The sequence below is a fragment of the Littorina saxatilis genome, linkage group LG17 (genome assembly GCF_037325665.1).
Source record: "Littorina saxatilis isolate snail1 linkage group LG17, US_GU_Lsax_2.0, whole genome shotgun sequence".
Lineage (NCBI taxonomy): Eukaryota > Metazoa > Mollusca > Gastropoda > Littorinimorpha > Littorinidae > Littorina > Littorina saxatilis.
Window position 1 is genome coordinate 40465506 of NC_090261.1, and position 20000 is coordinate 40485505.

Sequence of the window (20000 nt, forward strand, 5' to 3'; positions counted from 1 at the left end):
GACTGACAGACAGACACACACACACACACACACACACACACACACACACACACACACACACACACACAGACAGACACAGTCACACACACACACACACACACACACACACACACACACACACACACACACACACACACACACATTGGTTTAACAACCCACAACACCTTAATTGAGAACACGCAACCCAAAACATTAAACTTGAGCAGACGCCAACTATGTAATATAATCTTATATATTTTAAGCTCTGGAGATAAGTATATCTTCACTTCTCCTTATTAATACTTGTTTTTATTTATTAGCATTCTCCACAGAATCCAAAACATGCAACGGAAGAGCGAAAAGAGAGTCAGACTGTAGGAGGGATGTTGAAATCGCCGAGAACTAAAGATACGAGGGCAGGAAAATGTTCTCGCAGACAAACAGCTTGTAAATGCCAAACGACTGCTAGAACGCCTCCGGTCGGTTGTCGAGAAGTTGATTCGATGTCGCAAACTTTGCCGTATTGAGTTATTTGTCGATCACTTCACGGTATGTTTATGTATCTTTGTGTAGGTGTTTCGCTGGAATTGATTCTGCGTTTTTTTCTCAAAAAATTATGTGTCTGTATCCATGGATGACTAAGCTCTCTCGCTCTCTGTCCCTCTCTCTCCTTAAATCTATGTCTCTGTCTCTCTGTTACACTAACTCTCTCTCTCTCTCTCTCTCTCTCGCTCTCTCTCTTTTTTTCTCTCTCTCTCTCGCTCTCTCGTGTATTTTACTTTACTTACTTTTAAAATAAAGTTCCGTTCATTTTAGTTCAATTCTCTCTCTGTCTATCTATCTCTGTCTCTGTATCTGTCTCTGTCTCTGTCCCCCTCTCTCTCTCTCTCTTTTTTTCTCTCTCCGTTTCTCTCTCTCTGGTAACGAAATCAAAATCAAGCAAAGTTGTTAAAACAAATTAATAAGACGGGACCCAGACATTGTTTAGAGTCTAGGAGACTACATTTCTGAGAGAAAATTTAAGTTTTACGCCCTCACGGCAAAGCAGGAAAACGCGGCTTTGTACAACAACAACAAAATGGAGAAAAAAAATGTAATACGTGGGTTCTTTTTTACATTTAGTCAAGTTTTGACTAAATTTTTTAACATAGAGGGAGAATCGAGACGAGGGTCGTGGTGTATATGTGTGTGTGTGTGTGTGTGTGTGTGTGTGTGTGTGTGTGTGTGTGTGTGTGTGTGTGTGTGTGTGTGTGTGTGTGTGTGTGTGTGTGTGTGCGTGTGTGTGTGTATGTGTGTGTGTGTGTTTGTGTGTGTGTGCGTGTGTGTGTGTAGAGCGATTCAGACCAAACTTCTGGACCGATCTTTATGAAATTTGACATGAGAGTTCCTGGGAATGATATCCCCGCATGTTTTTTTCTTTTTTTCGATAAATACTTTTGATGACGTCATATCCGGCTTTTTGTAAAAGTTGAGGCGGCACTGTCACACCCTCATTTTTCAATCAAATTGATTGAAATTTTTGTACAGCAATCTTCGACGAAGGCCGGACTTCGGTATTGCATTTCAGCTTGGTGACTTTGGTCATTAAAAATCTGAAAATTGTAATTTTTTTTATATAAAACGATCCAAATTTACGTTCATCTTATTCTACATCATTTCCTGATTCCAAAAACATATAAATATGTTATATTTGGATTAAAAACAAGCTCTGAAAATTAAAAATATAAAAATTATTATCAAAATCAAATTTCCGAAATCGATTTAAAAACAATTTTATCTTATTCCTTGTCGGTTCCTGATTCCAAAAACATATAGATATGATATGTTTGGATTAAAAACACGCTCAGAAAGTTAAAACGAAGAGAGGTACAGAAAAGCGTGCTATGCAGCACAGCGAAACCACTACCGCGCTGAACAGGCTCGTCAGTTTCACTCCGTTATGCACAAGCGGCGGACTACGGTCATTGTGAAAAAATGCAGTGCGTTCAGTTTCATTCTGTGAGTTCCACAGCTTGACTAAATGTAGTAATTTCGCCTTACGCGACTTGTTTTTCGTTCAAGAGGAAACGTTTGCACGGATTTGCACGGATTGTCGGCGTTCTATGGACATCACTGATTCGCAGAAAAATGTAATTAGCCATCACACAGTTATTCTTCAAAGTGTTTATTTTCCCCATTTAATAATGAATTTGGATCACGCCATTTAGTTAAGCAAGATTTCTTACATTTAGACTTTTGTTTTTAAAGTTGTGAGTCTTTGTACATCTGCACGGCTTTTCCGCCGACAGTTCTGGTTCATAGAGTAAAAAAACTGTTTCACAATAATTATGAAATATTTATCGATCGGTCGGTCATGCTACACGCTCCAGTTACAACATAAAGAAGCTGCCAATGCACATTTTTGAAAAGACTCCTTGCTTACGTCATTCTGAACCAATTTCCAGGATCTTCGTATTGTTCAGTTTGTCTAAACGAGTGTGCCTTTGGTACCATGCCCTCTGTGTTTTTAGTGAAGTAAGCCCTTAATGCTGATTAGCTAAACCTTTTTTACGATTACAGTACAGATTTCGAATTGATCCTTTTATCACCTACCTTGAAATGTTAAAAGCAGAAGGTTTTTTATTCCCCTTTTTGTATGGAGATATGAGGTCTTCTGCCTTATTTCCTTTGACGTGTAAGTATCAACAATAATCAGATCATGTCTTCTATTTGGCCAAAGTCCATAATTATGAATATTTCGTTTTGTCTTGATTTAAACATTCCACCAATTAAATAAACCTCTATTGTTTTATTTAATATTATTAGGTTTTTTTAATTCTGGCTAAACAAAATCAAAAGCCAACAGAAAGGCTGTCTACACAGTTACTGCACGTGACAAGTGTTCAGAAAAGGTTTCAGCATTTACCAAGCAATTTCGCTTTCAAACCCCATTGTGAAGAATAGCTAGTCACTCTTCAAAGAATGTTTACTAAAACTTAAATCAAAAGCAAGCGGAAAGATCGTCCACACAGTCAAATATAGGTGTCAACAACAGGTTATCCTTTCTTCTTCTTGTGGTCACGGGCTAACACTCCCTTGCACACTCGTGCTTTTGCAGAGCATTTTCGTCACGTGTAACTGTAACCCATCGAACTCATCTCTGACAGGGAATACAGGACCTTTTCCGTGCGTACTTTGTCTTCTGCTTTCGCGTATACACCAAAGGAGATAAAGTACTAACAGGTCTGCACAGAAATTGACTTGGGGAAAATGTCCCCCTTAACCCCCTCCCCCCCCCCCCCCTCCCCCCCCCCCCAAAAAAAAAGAAACAAAGAAAGAAACCGGTTTCAGTTAAACCATGCCACTACAACACCCAATTACTTTTCAAAATAAGATAAAAAGCAAGTAACGGGAGTTCAGACGTTCTGCACAGTCGGTCACACTGCGTTAAAACAGGTGTAAGTTTTACAGAACTGCAACAAACACCTATTTCTAAAATCAACAATACATTTCCATAGAAAACAAAAAGGGCAGTAATTACCTTTCACGAAGCAGACGACAACGAACAGCGACACGGCAGCAAGCGACGAAGAGTTTCAGAGAGGAACATGCCTCGTTAACAACTGACGGTAAGTGGTACGGAGTTTCAGTAGTAAAGAGAGTAAGTGACCAGAGGTGTTTTAATAGCAACAGGCTTTAGCAACAAAGAGAGGAACAATCCTGGCAAAGAGAGGAACAAGCCTCGCGCACATCCGACACTAAGGGACAAGCCTCTCTGTCAAACTCCCGCAACTGGTCGTCTGCTGCGACCTGCCGTTGATGTGTCGCTGAACAAACTCAGAGGAATAAACATCAGTGAAAGAGAGAAGTTCAATCCTCAATGACAACAAGAGGAAAAAGCCTCACTCAAACTCCCGCAACTGATCGTCTGCTGCGACCTGCCGTTGATGTGTCGCTGAACAAACTCAGAGGAACAAACCTCAGTGACAAAGAGAAGATCAATCCTCAATGACAACGAGAGGAACAAGCCTCGCGCACACCCGCCACTAAGTGACAAGCCTCTCTCAGTCAAACTCCCGCAACTGGTCGTCTGCTGTGACCCGCTGTTGATGTGTGGCTGAACGAACTCGCCTGCGCGACGTCAACGTGCAAACTGAACGAAGTCTTAATCCCCTGGATCGATATCGTTCATCCAGCCAGCTAACCTAACAACCGGCTAGCTTACGGAGCCTGTTAAATTATAACTTATAGGTTACCAAGCCGCGGTGTCGATCGGACTACTTTAACGGTTCCGGGCCAGTCACAGCTCTGTCTCTCGTCAACTCTTCGTCAAAAACATTCCGTTTCCTGGCAATTGTTTACTATGGCAGACACTCTGAGTTAATATCTCTGTCCTCTTCCAGCCTGATTTACACTTCCACTTTCTCTCTGTTTCACTTTGTCGTCAGTCTTTTAAAAGCTGTTCTTGCACTTCCATTGAAACTCCGTGTCGTTGTCTTCAGGTCAGTAAACTCTTTGGCAGGATTATAACACTTCTTTCCCATGATCATCACACTTCTTGGCCATCCCTTTCCGATTAACGGAGACGGACTCAGTCACTTGATTGTCTCTCTCTGTCCTGTTTCAGACTTCTTTACACTTTCATTTTAGACTATACTTATGTCTGAACTTCAGTTCAATCAACTCTTTGTCAAAACGTGGAACCATAGTGTTTCCTCGGCAGTATTTACTATAGTAGACATTTTTGTATTATAACTCTCTGTTCCTGTCTCTCTTTCAGTCACCACTTCGCCAAAGAGCATCATCATCATCGTCATTGGGTTTTCCTGACCAGCGCACACTAGTACTACACACACACACACACACACACAACCTCGCCGTAAACTCCCCTAAAAGCGGCCACGCTTTCTGAGTGTTCAGCCTTGGAGTTTGTTAGTCTCTCTCCCTCTAACCTCTTTCCGTAGTAAAGCCGGCGAGTCGATGCACTGAAGTCCTATTGTTTTGAGAAAAGAGAAGCAAGGGGTAGGGGGAGGGGGGAGATTGGAGAAGAAGGACGATGGAGGGGGGGGGGGGGGTAGAAGTGCAGTCATTCCAAGACGCACCGAGCTTTTGCAAGGTCAGAACCCTCACGCGCTAGATCGTCACCGCGCACGCCGCTTGCTGCTAAAAGAAGTGATGTTCCTTCTGTACCAGCAGCACCGACACTATTCACCTTAGCATTGCCATGCAGAAGCGGCAGGGTAGAACAAGAGAAAACTGCTGTGAAGTTAATGTATCACGGAGGGAATGAGGGGAAACAGGCAAAACACTTACCTGCCCACTTTCATGCACAGTCGCTGAGACCAAACTGTTGTTTTTACTGCCGACTGACGCGAGACTGATACTGAAAAGTGAGGAGGGGTACAAAAATTGAACGGTTGCGTTGCAGTCTCGCGGTGACTACGTACCGTGCGTTCGCACACACTTGCATAATCGATCAGCATGTTAAAATCAATATTGATGTAATGCTTACAGTTGACGGTCATTTCTATAACAATCGTGCATGTGCACTAATGCAACATTTCAACTCCATAACGGCTACAATGCATACTTACGCAGAGGTTAAGAATGACTAGACCTTTGGATTTTCCCTTCAATGCTCTCGCACTTCGTACGATAAAAGGGTTCAGTGCACTGTAGAAGTGCAGCCATTTTTTCAGGTGCTTTTCAACTCCATTTGAATGCATCTATGGCTGAATCGTCGGGGTTTCCCTTCATTGCTCTCATACTTGCTACAATAAAAGCAAAGATTAATGCCCTTTTCAGGTTCAACAACATTTTCTAGAAACCAAACCCAAAACGAACAGGACTTACTCTAATAACACTTATCACCTGCCTTCGTTGCCTCCGTTTTTTCTGCTGAACAAAAATCGGCTTCCTAAACAGTCTAGAGACATAGTGCTTGCTGCCACGCGAGATGAGCAAATTTTCCCTCTTTATCTCTGCTGCGCTGGCGGCAAAACCCCTCCGCGCGGATGTGTTTCCAGACGCATCGTACGTGGGGTGTAAAGTCAGTTTCCGATTGCACAAGCTTTGATTACGGAAGATGCTGGTGACAGATCACAACCTCGCCGTAAAACGGTTGATCCGTTTCGATGGGTGGGGCAAATTGAAATCTGAAATAACCCTGTTTCAGTCCTTCGGTAAATAGTAGGCTATTTAAAATCTTTGCCTGTGCTTTCATTGCGGTCGAGGCTGGCTCATCCGTTTTATAGAGGTGGAGGGAATTGGAATCTGAAATAACCTTTTGGTATATTATAGTATCTGAAAGTTTTGACTGAAGAATACTTTCATGTTGTGACAGTATACGGATACGAATGCAGTGATGTCGACAAAGCTAAGTCACGAACGGCACGCATCTCGTTTTTCACAGTTATAGATATAGAAGCCCGTGTCAACACCACGTGCCTCGGACTGGGAGATACTGCGGAGGCGGGCTACAGGGGTGGTGGTGAGTCAGTTAAGTGCTGTTCACATGACAGACTTTCTACCAACTTTCCCCCACCTCAAGTTTCTAGCGATTTTAGTCGGCGCCAAGTCAAATCAAAATCGCTGCCCATGTGAACAGCGCAAACCCTCAAACAAGTTTTAAGCGGCAGACTTGAAGGCCAGCTAACGGAGCAAACCAATCAATAAGCGCCATAAAGAAAGTCTGCGCACAATCTGCGCCAAGTCACGGCTGAGTGGAGCAGCGCTCAACTAAGTTTTCGAGTCGCGGCCAAATCTGTCCTAAATCTAACCTAAATCATTGGGGCAGAATGTTCGCCGGCTTGGTCAGTCTCAACAACTCGGGGGCGATTTCAAACCAACAAAATAAGAAAAAAGTTGGTTGAATGTCTGCCATGTGAACGGTTCTTAAGGGTGTCGGAGTCACAACATAACACGTCAACGTGCCGGAGAGCTGTTGCACTCACGCTGGATCGATAACCAGCCTTAGCTACCACTGCACACACGTTTACCTACACACTCGCTCCTGGCACACATCGTGATAGTGGAAAGTTTCAAAATAACACATCATTCAGTACTTATTTGGGGCCAGGGAGATTTATTCATTATCAATTAATTCATTGTCCATTCAAATGAATACATTAGAATGGAAAATGTATAAAAGTGGGGAATAAATTAATTGGGGAGGTACCTTATTGGTGCCTATTTCTACTTAATTGGTCAGAGGTGGTGCCTTTAGCTATGGGAGCTTGCCATGACCGTTTCGGGACAACCCGTCTGCAACTGGTCCTCATCTTGCACTCAGCTCTCACCTGTGGCCATGGAACACTACACGTTGAATTTAATGCAGGAGAAGAAAGTCCTCGAGCGGGATGTCAGCGGTGGGCAGAGAACAGCAGAGAGTTGAAAACTAAAACACAGTCTATCTAAAGCCCCACATGAAATGTATTGGAGAAAAAGAGTTTATAAATTAAACTGTTTAATCAACTCCGTGAACTCTGTCATTATTGCTGTATACATCGGAATACGAGCGACAAAGATTTGAGAGTTATTAACAATTCAGTTGTCAAACTAATCCGACGGGGCCAATTCCGCCATTTAAAATGTGTTCACCGTTTCACTACTTATAAATCATATGTTAAACATTGTTGTACTTTCTGCATAAGATGTAGGCTTACAAAATGTCGCTTCTTCATAGACGTGTCCATTGTTTTCAGTAAATCACTGTAGCTAAAAGGGGCGTCTCTCCGCTAGTACATCCCACTAAGCTCTATATGTATGATAAAGCAGGTCAAGTTTGCCTCATATTCATGTTATACAACTCTTCCATAGACCATATAAAACGAAATTCGTATATTCAAAGTGAGTTCAAGATGTGTGCACTGAACACGGAGGCGGATACAGATGTTTTCGAACAATTGGTGTTATTTAAATTTTGCTTTTGATACTATCGGTATGACGTTGTATCCATATTATGTTTGAGATTACACAAGCACAGCCCACGCAACAGTCTACTTTCTATATGCCTACTAAACAACTTCACTGCTTCTAATGCGACGTGAAAATAGCGACTGAACCTACGCAGTAAATATTTAATCACATGAAGTGGCATTCCAGTGGAATAAAGACTGCGTAGACTTACTGCGTTGCTGCAGCTGATACCCCGAAGTCAAACATGTGTATAGGAAATTTGATAGTGACCAAGAGCGCAATTTGTTATTAACTCCTCAATATTGATCCTTATGACTCACCTCCTTCTCCTCTGTTTCTGATGCTCTGTCTCTGTCTGTCTCTCTGTATATGTCTCTGTCTCTGTCTCTGTCTCTGTCTCTCTCTCATTAGCTCTTATATTTAAAATACACAAACAGAGTTATTTCAAGATTTGTGTCTGTATCGTTATTTTTTTTCTTTTCATTAGTTTTATTCATTATTTTTTAGTTTTCAATATGGTTTTGTTTTTTTAGGTTTTCTTTTTAATATTTTCGTAAACGGATTAGGTGACAGAACACTCCTTGTTTAGTGGTGCATGTGACCCGTACTAACTGATCCGAAGTTGCATTTGTCAAAATTTGCTTATAAAATAAATAAAGAAAAGGACTCTTATTCAAATGATTACTTGGCTGATGCACACAAACAACCATCATGCGTGATTCTAGTCAGCTCCAGAAAGGGAGAAAAACAATTACATACATCAGGAATAACTTGTTCACAAATTAGGAAACATTAATTTGATAAGGCATTTAGCATGGTGTCTAACTTGGACAGACTCACGCTTGTGTCCCTTTACAGGAAAATCAAAATCTAACGAAATGAAATCGTGCAATTTTGTGAGGGCTGTAATTTTTTTAGGAAACAGATTTTATATTTGATGGGATCAGATGTTAAATTTGTTTCCTTTTTCCCCAGAATGCTTGGTAGCGATGTCATCTCACTATTATTCCTTAAATTAATTAACATTCCAACTGAACTTAATCTCAACTACTGATTTATTCCATTTTGGTCTATTTTGTTTCATCTTCTTTTCTGTTTTTAAATCTAAATTTTACACAGTGATTATTACTATTTCATCCTATTTTACTTTCGTTTACTTTCTTTCATTGTTATGACTCAAATACTTTAATCAGACGCGTGCACACAAGCTGTCAAGCACACACGCACGACATGAACACACAAACACACACACACAGACACACACAGTCACACACACACACACACACACACACACACACAAACACACACACACACACACACACACACACACACACACACACAGACGATTTCTTTCTCTCTCTCTCTCTCTCTCTCTCTCTCTCTCTCTCTCTCTCTCTCTCTCTCACACACACACACACACACACACACACCACACACACACACACACACACACAGACGATTTCTTTCTCTCTCTCTCTCACACACACACACACACACACACACACACACATCACACACACACACACACACACACACACACACACACACACACACACACACACACACACACACACACGCACACACTAAAATCAAACAGCAGACGTTTGCCATCAACAGTAATCTGCAACAGCTGCGAAATGACAAGACAAACTTTAATTTATATCACATCGTGTCATTCCCGATATATCGATATTTATGTATAAATATTAACAAGAGGCCTAGGCAAAGCCTTGACGGATCACGTAACCAAACACAAATCCATCAACCCGATCTCATTTCTTCCAATTGGTATTACCTTATTAAGATCAAAAATAGAAAACATTATGAGGTTCTTGGGTGCATATAAACGTTAGAGCTATTTTTGTGGTTTATTTCGTGAGTCAGATCTGAAAAGAACAGATCAATCGAACTTAGAGGATGCTCAGCCAGAGCAGTGGCTGCTTATACCAATCGAATATCGTGTTTAAACAAACACGTTCTTGATGGATTTATATATATAATAATATTGTGAAATACGTGATAGGAACGACAGAACTCAAGTATGTTTTTCACAACTTAGACACAAGAAAATATTTGTAGATGTATCGATTTTAACATTGGATTTCCTTCTTTCAGCCATGCATTTGGCGTCAAGCGACGACTCAAAGTATTATTAAGGCTACTTGCCGAGACTACAAGAAGTACACGTTTGTGTACATTCAATCATAAAATAAAAGTAATAAAAAGAATTTTAACTAAAACTTATCGATACAAACATAGTATTTGCATTTTTGACCAAAATAGGACATTTGAGACAGATCTCCACCATCATTGTTCTTATCGACTGTCAGCGCAATTTCATCAAACAATGACTGTCTCGACCTGTGTCAAATGTCTTATTTTGGTCAAAAATGCAAATAACGTATACTGAAGGAGAACAAAGTCATCGATACGTTTCAACAGAAAAACAAGTATGTGCAACCTTACAAAGAATCGATTATTAGGATAGATAATTTCATTCACAGAACATTTCACGCAACGATTGAAGCTATTCGTTGTCAAATTAAAAACAACCCTAACCCTAACCCTAACCCTAACCCATGGTTCGTTCGGTCAAAGGGTCGCATTTTTTAAGTCCAAGATTGGCGCATGCGCATTGACCGCAATGAGAAGGATTGTTCAGCAGAGGTTTCAGTTCGTGACACCGGCCTCATAAAGCTGGCCCTGGAGGAGATGAGATTTCTTTCATCTCGTTCCCCTACGAACAAACGAGGTTAAAGGCTGCCCTTTTCGTTGCGTTCATTAATTAATTCCTATTGTTTACATGTGCCAATAATGTTATAAAACTGTTAAGGGGATATAATAACCATTAGCTGTAGCATTCGAACACAGAAAAAATTATTTCAGTATTGCAAAGTGGTTTTGATAGTGTCGAATGTAAACAAAACAGTCTCAAAGTGAAAGTGGATGTTTCCCGGAAATTGCGAAGTTAACAAGAATACAGAAAAGCGCGCTTTCCTGATTAGCACAATACGCTACCGCGCTAATCTGGCGTGTCAATATCACTACGTTTTGCACGTGGAAGGTGAGCGATTTCCTTCACGCGGGGATTGGCGACGCTTTACTGTCTGTGTTGACGGTCTAAAAATAGCCCAAGTCCTGGAGAACATAGCAATAAAGAATTAATTATTTCTCGTAATTGGTAAGGACTTCAAAGCTAAAACTTTGCAGGAAGCTTAATTTATACATCCCCGCAACGATGTGAAAACCCCTGGAAGTAATCAAATAGGACAATGTCAGCCTTTAAGGGACTTAAGCCAAAAGGTCAAGGAGGAGCACGGTGGTTTCCAAATATCGCAGTAAAATGCGGATTCTTTTTTTCTTCTTTCTTTTTTTGTAAAGTTAGTCTAGGTTTAGTTTGTGATAGTGTACATATCATCTACTGTGGGACATACTGTTGAGAACTTTTTTTTAACGTCTTGGACGAATGTTCAGTGGTATCTCCCGTTCAAGACCTCAACCAAAATCATGTCCTAAAAAAAAAAGAAATGAAGGTACAGTCACAAAGAGAATAATTGCGGCACATAAACATCCTGGGTTTTTTTTAATTTTTTTTTTATCAATGTCTCCTAATGATATGCATTTTGAGAAGGACGATGTTTGGGCTGACGTAGTCGGAAGAACACACGAGAATCACTCACAAGATCATCACCAGGCTGTGAATGTATCGGTATATCGTACGCAATTAACCGACTGGAGTTTGTTGTTTTGCTTCCAGTCGGTGTTCGGCTTCATTAATCACTGGTTATCAATAAACAAGACCGTTTCAAGTCTAGCTGTGGTAGGTAGCACACCTCCCTAGCGAAACCGATCTTTGCCAGGTCGGAAATAGTCTGTCGAGCGGAAACGACCATGACTAATTAACGAAACGGACCCACGATGTCCAAATAGACGGGAGAGACGGTAACACTCGAGGTGGTCTACTTTTTGAGATGGTAGAGCATATCTCCAACCTTTGTTGTATTTTATTTTAACTTCTCTTTGTTTTTATTTATATCACTTTAACAAAAACACGCTTATTTTTCGAATCATGCGGTTTAAGTCGCTTTTCTATAGGTATTTATTTCTTCCTCTTAAACTGAACTATTAACTCATTGTCTCCCAGGTACGGATATATCCGTACCCACTCATATGGCTTTATCTGACCAGGTTTAGATATATCCGCTCAGACTGTTAGCTTCAGTCGCTTCCTGTAACATCCATCTAACGCCTGCATTCCAGCGAGTTGATACACAGTTACTACACAGTTACTGCTGCAGAACAGCTGGTCTCGGCTAAAACAAAACCTTGGTCAACATAGGTGGGGTAGAAAGTGTTAAGTTAGGGCTAAGTAAGGTTACTGTCACGATTTAGTGACATGGACGGAGAAAGGAACACTCTGTCGGGTGCCTATCTCAAATTGTGATGGAAAGCGCCTGTGCTTTTGGGCAACGGGCTGTGTTTAGCTGACAGAGCATAGCTGAGCACGGGGATTTCGTTTTGCAGGGGTTCCACGTGGGTGATTTTGCTGTCTGGGCAAAATCGGCTGTGACTGAACTGAATATGTCAGTGACACGCGGAGTCACGTGATATTTTCAATCAATCAATTCCAGACTGCCCCAGCAACAGTATAAGCAGCCAAAACCACAACACATAAAAGTACAAAGCGAAACAGGACAACCGCATCAAAAGAGAGGAGGTCTTTTACTCTGGCAATCTGTCATCCGGTTTCCAATATCATAGCTAAACATCAGCATTTGGGGGTAACCACAACCGATCAGGATTCAATAACACCACCGACTTAATGATTATCGATCCCGTCAAAAAAGGCAGACACGGACTCGCATTACAAAGGCCCAAACATACACTAACAAGTCGATACACTGACAAGCACAGGCAACCCGTCGGATATGACAGGCGGGTACAAAGGTAAATGCACAAATTGGTTCGAAAGATGGTCACAGACAAGTAAGAATACAGGTAAACTGACAGAGAGAGAGACACACACAGAGAGTGAGAGACAGGAAGACAGACAGGCAGTGAGAGACAGAGAGAGGCGGAGACAGTCAGACAGTGATCGTCAGACTAGAGACAAAGAGAGAGAGGCACAGAGAGAGACAGTGACAGAGAAACAGACAGACAGACAGACAGACAGACACAAACAGACAAAGACAGACAGACAGACAGACAGTGATCGTCAGACAAAGAGACAAAGAGAGAGAGGCACAGAGAGAGAGACAGTGACAGTGAAAGAGACAGACAGACAGACAAACAGACAGACAGACAGACACAGACAGCCTGCCTGCTGGACTGTGAACAGTGTCGAGAAAACGGTAATTCCGATCTATACTGTTAAATTCCACTCTTCCGGTTCTTTTTGAGAAGCGTGTAACCGCAGTTGAAGTGCTTCCGGTGGATCAATGAACGCGTTTTATTGGATTTTACGTTCTGTTTAGTCTGAAAGTCGCAGAGAGCTCTTTCGTGTTACTTGTGAGCGAGCGAGCGAGCGAGAGAGAGAGAGAGAGAGAGAGAGAGAGAGAGAGAGAGAGAGAGAGAGAGAGAGAGAGAGAGAGAGAGAGAGAGAGACACGCTTTGACGCTTTGAGGGTTTATTGTCATCAAAGGGAGTTACAATATGTACAAATATATACATATACCGACAATCACACTGAACCAACCACTCTTGCACAAGCACTTTAACACACACAGACTCTCTCTATCGAGAGAGAGAGAGAGAGAGAGAGAGAGAGAGAGAGAGAGAGAGAGGGAGAGAGAGGGAAAGAGACAGAGAGACAGAGGGACAGAGTGTATGTGAGTTAGTGTGTGTGTTAGTGTGGATGTGTGTGTGTGTGTGTGTGTGTTAGTGTGTGTGTGTGTGTGGGTGTGTGTGTGCGTGCGTGCGTGCGTGCGTGTGTGCGTGTGTGTGTGTGAGAGAGAGAGAGAAAGAGAGAGAGAGAGAGAGAGAGAGAGAGGGGGAGAGACGGACGGACGGACGGACAGACCTCTACTGACGCCAAGGTATTATCGAACAGTGATGATTTACCTTGCTTTGTTTACCAGACAAGTAAACCTGCTGAACGTTTCCCGTTGTTGCTGTTATTTTATGAACGCACGACACACGGTACAACCCTACCTCTATATCCCCCTAGCCCTCCTCAAGTCCGTTCAGCCGTTCCATCCACATTCTTTTCCAGCACACACGCGAAATGACTCAACACTCGTATAATCCTAGATTTTCCTAAAAAAAAATCCTTGGCCCACATGATTGATTGATTGATTGATTGGTTGGTTGTTTAATTTTGTGGTTCTGTTGTGCCTTTTGAACTGGGGATGTTCATTTTGGATCAGGACTGATTTAAATACTGGTGGTTTTTTTTCAGCGTTCAGGGCAGAGCTGGGATTGTTTAATGAATTAATTTCGCAAATTGATACCAGTGACTTTTAAGCAATTATTTCATAAAAAGTCCCCATTCTGCCAAGACAACATCCAGGCTGTTAAGTGTGGAATGTGTCAAAGAGGAGAGGTGGTACTATCCCATGTTAACCCCTGGCCAGATCTGTGATGGTCAACCAAATCGTTCACGCCAGAAAGCCCGTGCCTTTAGAAATATATTTTCATTCCTTTATCCTTAAAGGTGATGCCGCTCCCAAGGGAAAAAATCTGCGACTGTCGTGTGCAATCGCAAGTGACACGGCACGTGAGATCGTTGTCCTTAAAAACGTCTTGTCACAAATGCCCAAAGGAAGCCTTCTGCAAAGCATGCGACAACAACATCTGCTGTTGACGGCTACATGCGACACAGTATGGAAAAGACAGCATCGCTCAGCAGCTTGCAAGAAATTGGCATTTAAACAAGATTTAGTCCTTAATTTCAATTTATTTATCGTTTCAGCTGTTAATCTTTAGCTACCCCACCCCAAATAAGTGTCTGTCAAAAATCAGGCGAAGAAACCCTGATTGCAGCAGCGACTACATGAGAAAGATTAGCAGAGCAAAACACACACACACAACCAGGCAGCCAGCCAGCCTGTCAGCGAAACAGACAGCAAGGCAGCCAGAAAACCAGCCAGCCAGACAGTAAGAAAGAGAGAGAGAGAGATGAAATGAACCAAACCGTCTTGGGGAGTTAAATTCTCGCTTTGCGCAAAAGGTCTGAAAGTCGTTACGATCGTCTGCGAAAAAGTACACAGATGCAAAAGCCTCATTCATGTCATTGCGTGCAACAGAAGAGACGACAGGCATTCACGAAAGAAAAGAGACTTTCAGATGGCAAAGAAGAACACATGGACAGAGCAAATGTCACCAGGAAATGGGGAGACTCCTTATGGAGGGGAACGACCTGTGAAGCCGCTAAGTATCGATTGATTGGGTCTTGAATCTGTGGGTCCTTCAAAACCCCAAAAGGTCATTCAGGGCCGATTCAGCTTTGCTTTTTTCTCTCTGTTTAAGTATCAGCCCTGTTTTTAAAGTCATTCGCAGTGAATACATATGTCACAGTAAAAAGGAGAACGTTTTATAAAAGAGACATTTTTCACCTGCCAAACCCTAAGTCATGTTTTGGGTTAAAATCCTGATCTCTTTTAGATGAATAAAACTCATGTGCGGGCAAAGTCCCGGATCATATGATCTCCTTCAGAAAGTTAAAAACCATGACCGGAGAACGGCTTGGAACACACCACCAAATACAGAAGATAAACGGGATGAATGCCCTCATTAAATGAGACGACTACTCCGAAATAGTGCCGCCGTTAAAGCCCTAAACCCGCCGAAGTGGACACTGAGTGGAAGGTGTCAATGAAACACATTTTACAGCGTGTCTGTCCACGACACCATTTTGGAAACATTCTCTGTATAGAGATTTGACCTTACCGTACTGAGAGTTGAGACTCACCTGCCACGACTTACTTGAAAATGCTTGTTAACTATGCTTCGTAAGTAAATATGAAAAGCAATCGATATGCTAAGTTTTAAAGGACCCCAACAGGCTTTTTTTGGTGTCAAAAACGCGTTCATTTGCGTTTTGGCGTGACTTAGGTTAACCAGGCATATGCATGCCGTTGGAAATTGTTTTCTCACCTTCCCTCACAGGGTTTAGTTTATTTTGGAATCGTTTTGGGCCATAATCCGACGAATTTCGTGGCTGAAGCGAAGCGTTTTCGCGTTCCAATCTGGCGGCCATTGTATCGCGAACGTCCGCGAGAGTACGGAAGTGGTGAATTCTGGGTAAAATTCCGATGACGTCACAAGCAGTGACTTTTGCTGCTGAACCTTACAGTTTTCAGCCTGGGGGTTAACATCAAGGGTCTGCGCGCCCCGTGATTAGTAATTTTTTTTTACAAATCACGTTAAATGTTCCCGATATTTTCTTGTCATCTCCAAAGTCAAGGCACAAAAACAAAATCCCTTGACTTTTAGGGTAGCGCGACTGTTTATGTTTAGATTTTTTATTTTTTTCATTACTAGATTGTCCCGTCGCTGGGACATTCGGGTCACTTCCTCCCAGTGGAAAGCTAGTAGCAACAGAGTCGCGCTACCCCAAAGTCAAGGGATCTATGGGATTTTTTTTTTCTTCCCTCACAGGGTTTAGTTTATTTCGGAATCGTTTTGGGCCATAATCCGATTGTGATATCGCTGGGACATTCGGGTCACTTCCTCCCAGTGGAAAGCTAGTAGCAACAGAGTCGCGCTACCCCAAAGTCAATGAATCTATTAGATTTGTTTTTCATGTCTTTATTGTCTCATCACATTCCACAACTTGGACAAATACCACAACTTCGACACATTACCACGTCTTGGACACATACCACATCTTGGACACATACCACAACTTGGACACATACCACATCTTGGACACTTTACCACATCTTGGACACATACCACAACTTGGACACATACCACAACTTGGACACATACCACAACTTGGATACATTCCACATCTTGAACACATTACCACGTCTTGGACACATACCACATCTTGGACACATACCACATCTTGGACACATACCACATCTTGGATACATTCCACAACTTGGACCACAAGCTAGCTTTGTTGCACCACACTTTGAAGTAATCCCACACTTTGAAGTAAATTACTTCAAAGTGTGGGGATGTGCCCCACACTTTGAAGTAAACCCATTTTTTTACTTCAAAGTGTGGGGGGATCTTCCCACACTTTGAAGTAAACTCAGTTTTTACTTCAAAGTGTGGGGGGATCTTCCCACACTTTGAAGTAACTTACTTCAAAGCGTGGGACTTTTGCATCGCCTGTTTGAGCCTGATGATTTTGTCCCAAAAAATTGGCAAAGTCTTTTTTAATGAGTGAACAGAAAAAGTGAGCGAGCCAAGAAACATAGTGATGTTTGTTATCATGCTTTAAGCAATGTCCCATTGTTGAGGGGGAATTGTCGTAGTGTGGACATTTGGCGGGTAATTACCGCAGTTGTGGACATTTTGCGACGAATTGTCGTAATGGAGACGTTTGGCGGGGAATTGTCGCAGTGGGAGGCATTTGGCGGGGAATTGGCTTAGTTGGGACATTTGGCGGGGAATTACCGCAGTTGCAAACATTTGGCGAAGAACTGTCGTAGTGGGGCCGTTTGGGGGGGAATTGTCGCAGTGGAGGTCATTTTGCGGGGGAATTGTCGTAGAAAGAGCATTTCAAGGGAGAATTGTCGCAGTGGGGACATTTGGCGGGGAATTGTAGTAGTGTTGAACATTTGTCGGGGAATTACTGCAGTTGCGGACAATTGGCGACGAATTGTCGTAGTGGGGCCGTTTGGAGGGGAATTGTCGTAGTGGGAGGCATTTGGCGGGGAATTGTCGTAGTGTGGACATTTGGCGGGGAATTACCGCAGTTGTGGACATTTGGCGACGAATTGTTGTAGTGGGGCCGTTGGGGGGAGGGGGGAGATTGTCGCAGTTGGGACATTTCCAGGGAGGATTGTCGCAGTGGGGACATTTGGCGGGGAATTGTCGCAGTGGGGGACACTTCGTGGGGAATTGTCGCAGTCGGGATTTTTGGCGAGTAATTGTCGAAGGGGGAGACATTTGGCGGGGAATTGTCGTGGTGGGGCCATTTGGCGACTAATTGTCGTAGTGGGGCCGTTTGGCGACGAACTGTCGTAGTGGGGACATTTGGCGGGTAATTGTCGCAGCGGAGGACACTTGGTGGGGAGTTGTTGCAGTGGGGATATTTTGCGGGGAATTGTCGTAGTGGGGACATTTGGCGGGGAATTGTCGTACTGGGAACATTTGAAGACAAATTGTCGTAGTGGGGACGTTGGGCGGGGAATTGTCGCAGTGGAGGCCATTTGGCGGGGAATTGTTATAGTGGGAACATTTGGCGGGGAAATGTCGCAGTGGGAGACACTTGGTGTGAAATTGTCGTAGTGGGGACATTTTGGCGGGGAAATGTCGCAGTGGGAGACACTTGGTGGGGAATTGTCGCAGTGGGGGACATTTGGCGGGTAGTTGTCGTAGTGGGGGCATTTGGCGGGGAACTGTCGTGGTGGGGACATTTTCCAGGGCGAGTGGCAACATTTCGCGGGGAATTGTCGCAGTTGGGATATTCGGCGGGGAATTATCGCAGTTGGTATATTTGGAGAAGAATTATCGCAGATGCAGACATTTGGCGGGAAATTGCGACAGTGGGGACATTTGGTGGGGGAGTTGTCGTAGTGGTGACATGTTCCAGGGAGCCCATGATGGTAAAATCGTGCTGAATGAGCCCGAGTGTTCTCAGATAGTCTCCGCGTGACCCCACATGTTCTAAAATCGTCACCACGTGTTTTCGTCACACTCAACAATAGGTCATTGCTTTGGGTTGATAATAAACATCACTGTGTTTCTTGGCTCGCTCACTTTTTCTGTTCACTCATCCAAAAGACTTTGCCATTTTTTTTGACAAAATCATCAGGCTCAAACAGGCGATGCAAAAGTCCCACGCTTTGAAGTAAGTTACTTCAAAGTGTGGGAAGATCCCCCCACACTTTGAAGTAAAAACTGAGTTTACTTCAAAGTGTGGGAAGATCCCCCCACACTTTGAAGTAAAAAATGGGTTTATTTCAAAGTGTGGGGCACATCCCCACACTTTGAAGTAATTTACTTCAAAGTGTGGTATTACTTCAAAGTGTGGTGCAACATAGCTTTTCACTGGGAGGAAGCGATCCGAATTCGCCAGCTATATAGGACAATAAATAAATGAAAAAAGAAAGAAAAACAAATCTAATGGATCCCTTGACTTTGGGGTAGAGCAGTCTTGTTGCTGCTAGCTTTCCACTGGGAGGAAGCGATCAAAATTTCCCAGCGATGGGACAATAGGCTGAATAGAGAAATGAATTTTTTTTTAATTTTTTTTTTTAACATTTTTACAAATCGCGGTTTTAGGTTCGACGTAATTTGTAAAATATTTACACCCCCGGTATGGGGGTGTGTATAGGTTTCGGTCGATGTGTTTGTTTGTTTGTTTGTTTGTCTGTTTGTTTGTGTTCGCATATAGATCTCAAGAATGAACGGACCGATCGTCACCAAACTTGGTGAACAGGTTCTATACATTCCTGAGACGGTCCTTACAAAAATTGGGACCAGTCAAACACACGGTTAGGGAGTTATTGGTGGATTAAAATTATACAAGGACTTATAGAGGGACATCTTCATGGTCAAAGGGAAATAACCATTCTCACTCAGTCACTGCCACCAACTGAGAAGGTTATTTCCCTTTGACGGGGGTGTTTTTCCTACCTCGGAGGAATTTCTTGTTTTTTACATTTTTACAAATCACGGGTTAACAGCTCAGTTGGAGGTTTAATTGGTGTCAGTGTGTAGACATACAGGCTGGGGGAGTGGCTTAGGAGCCGGCGAGCAGATTGCTGTATCGTATCAGCGTCTGTTGCTAGAGATCGTTCTTACTGCGGCGTCCGAGTTGAGACGGAAGTGTCCCATCTATCTGGGTTGATAATCGGGGATTAATGTAGAGTTGTATCCTCTTAGTCAGGTTTGAGGCACGGAGTTTACAAGGAAAAACCATTCTCTCTCAAGGGTGGAAGTCAAATGTCTGCCAGACTCAGCAAATAGATTAGGCAGCCCATGATCACTGTTGAGAGTGTAGT

General features: G+C 42.7%; 1 protein-coding gene and 1 long non-coding RNA gene across 2 annotated transcripts in view; one reads left to right on the top strand and one right to left on the bottom strand.

The window, feature by feature from the left end:
- Window positions 1-4884, bottom strand: part of LOC138952821 (uncharacterized) — a 78451-nt gene extending 73567 nt beyond the window's left edge. Inside the window, exon 1 of the mRNA XM_070324556.1 lies at window positions 3500-4884. The gene's annotated coding sequence lies outside the window, so the exon portion shown is untranslated. The remainder of the gene's footprint in view (window positions 1-3499) is intronic.
- The window catches only part of LOC138952823 (uncharacterized), a 236804-nt gene that overhangs the window by 210829 nt on the left and 5975 nt on the right, over window positions 1-20000 (top strand). The window lies entirely within an intron of this gene.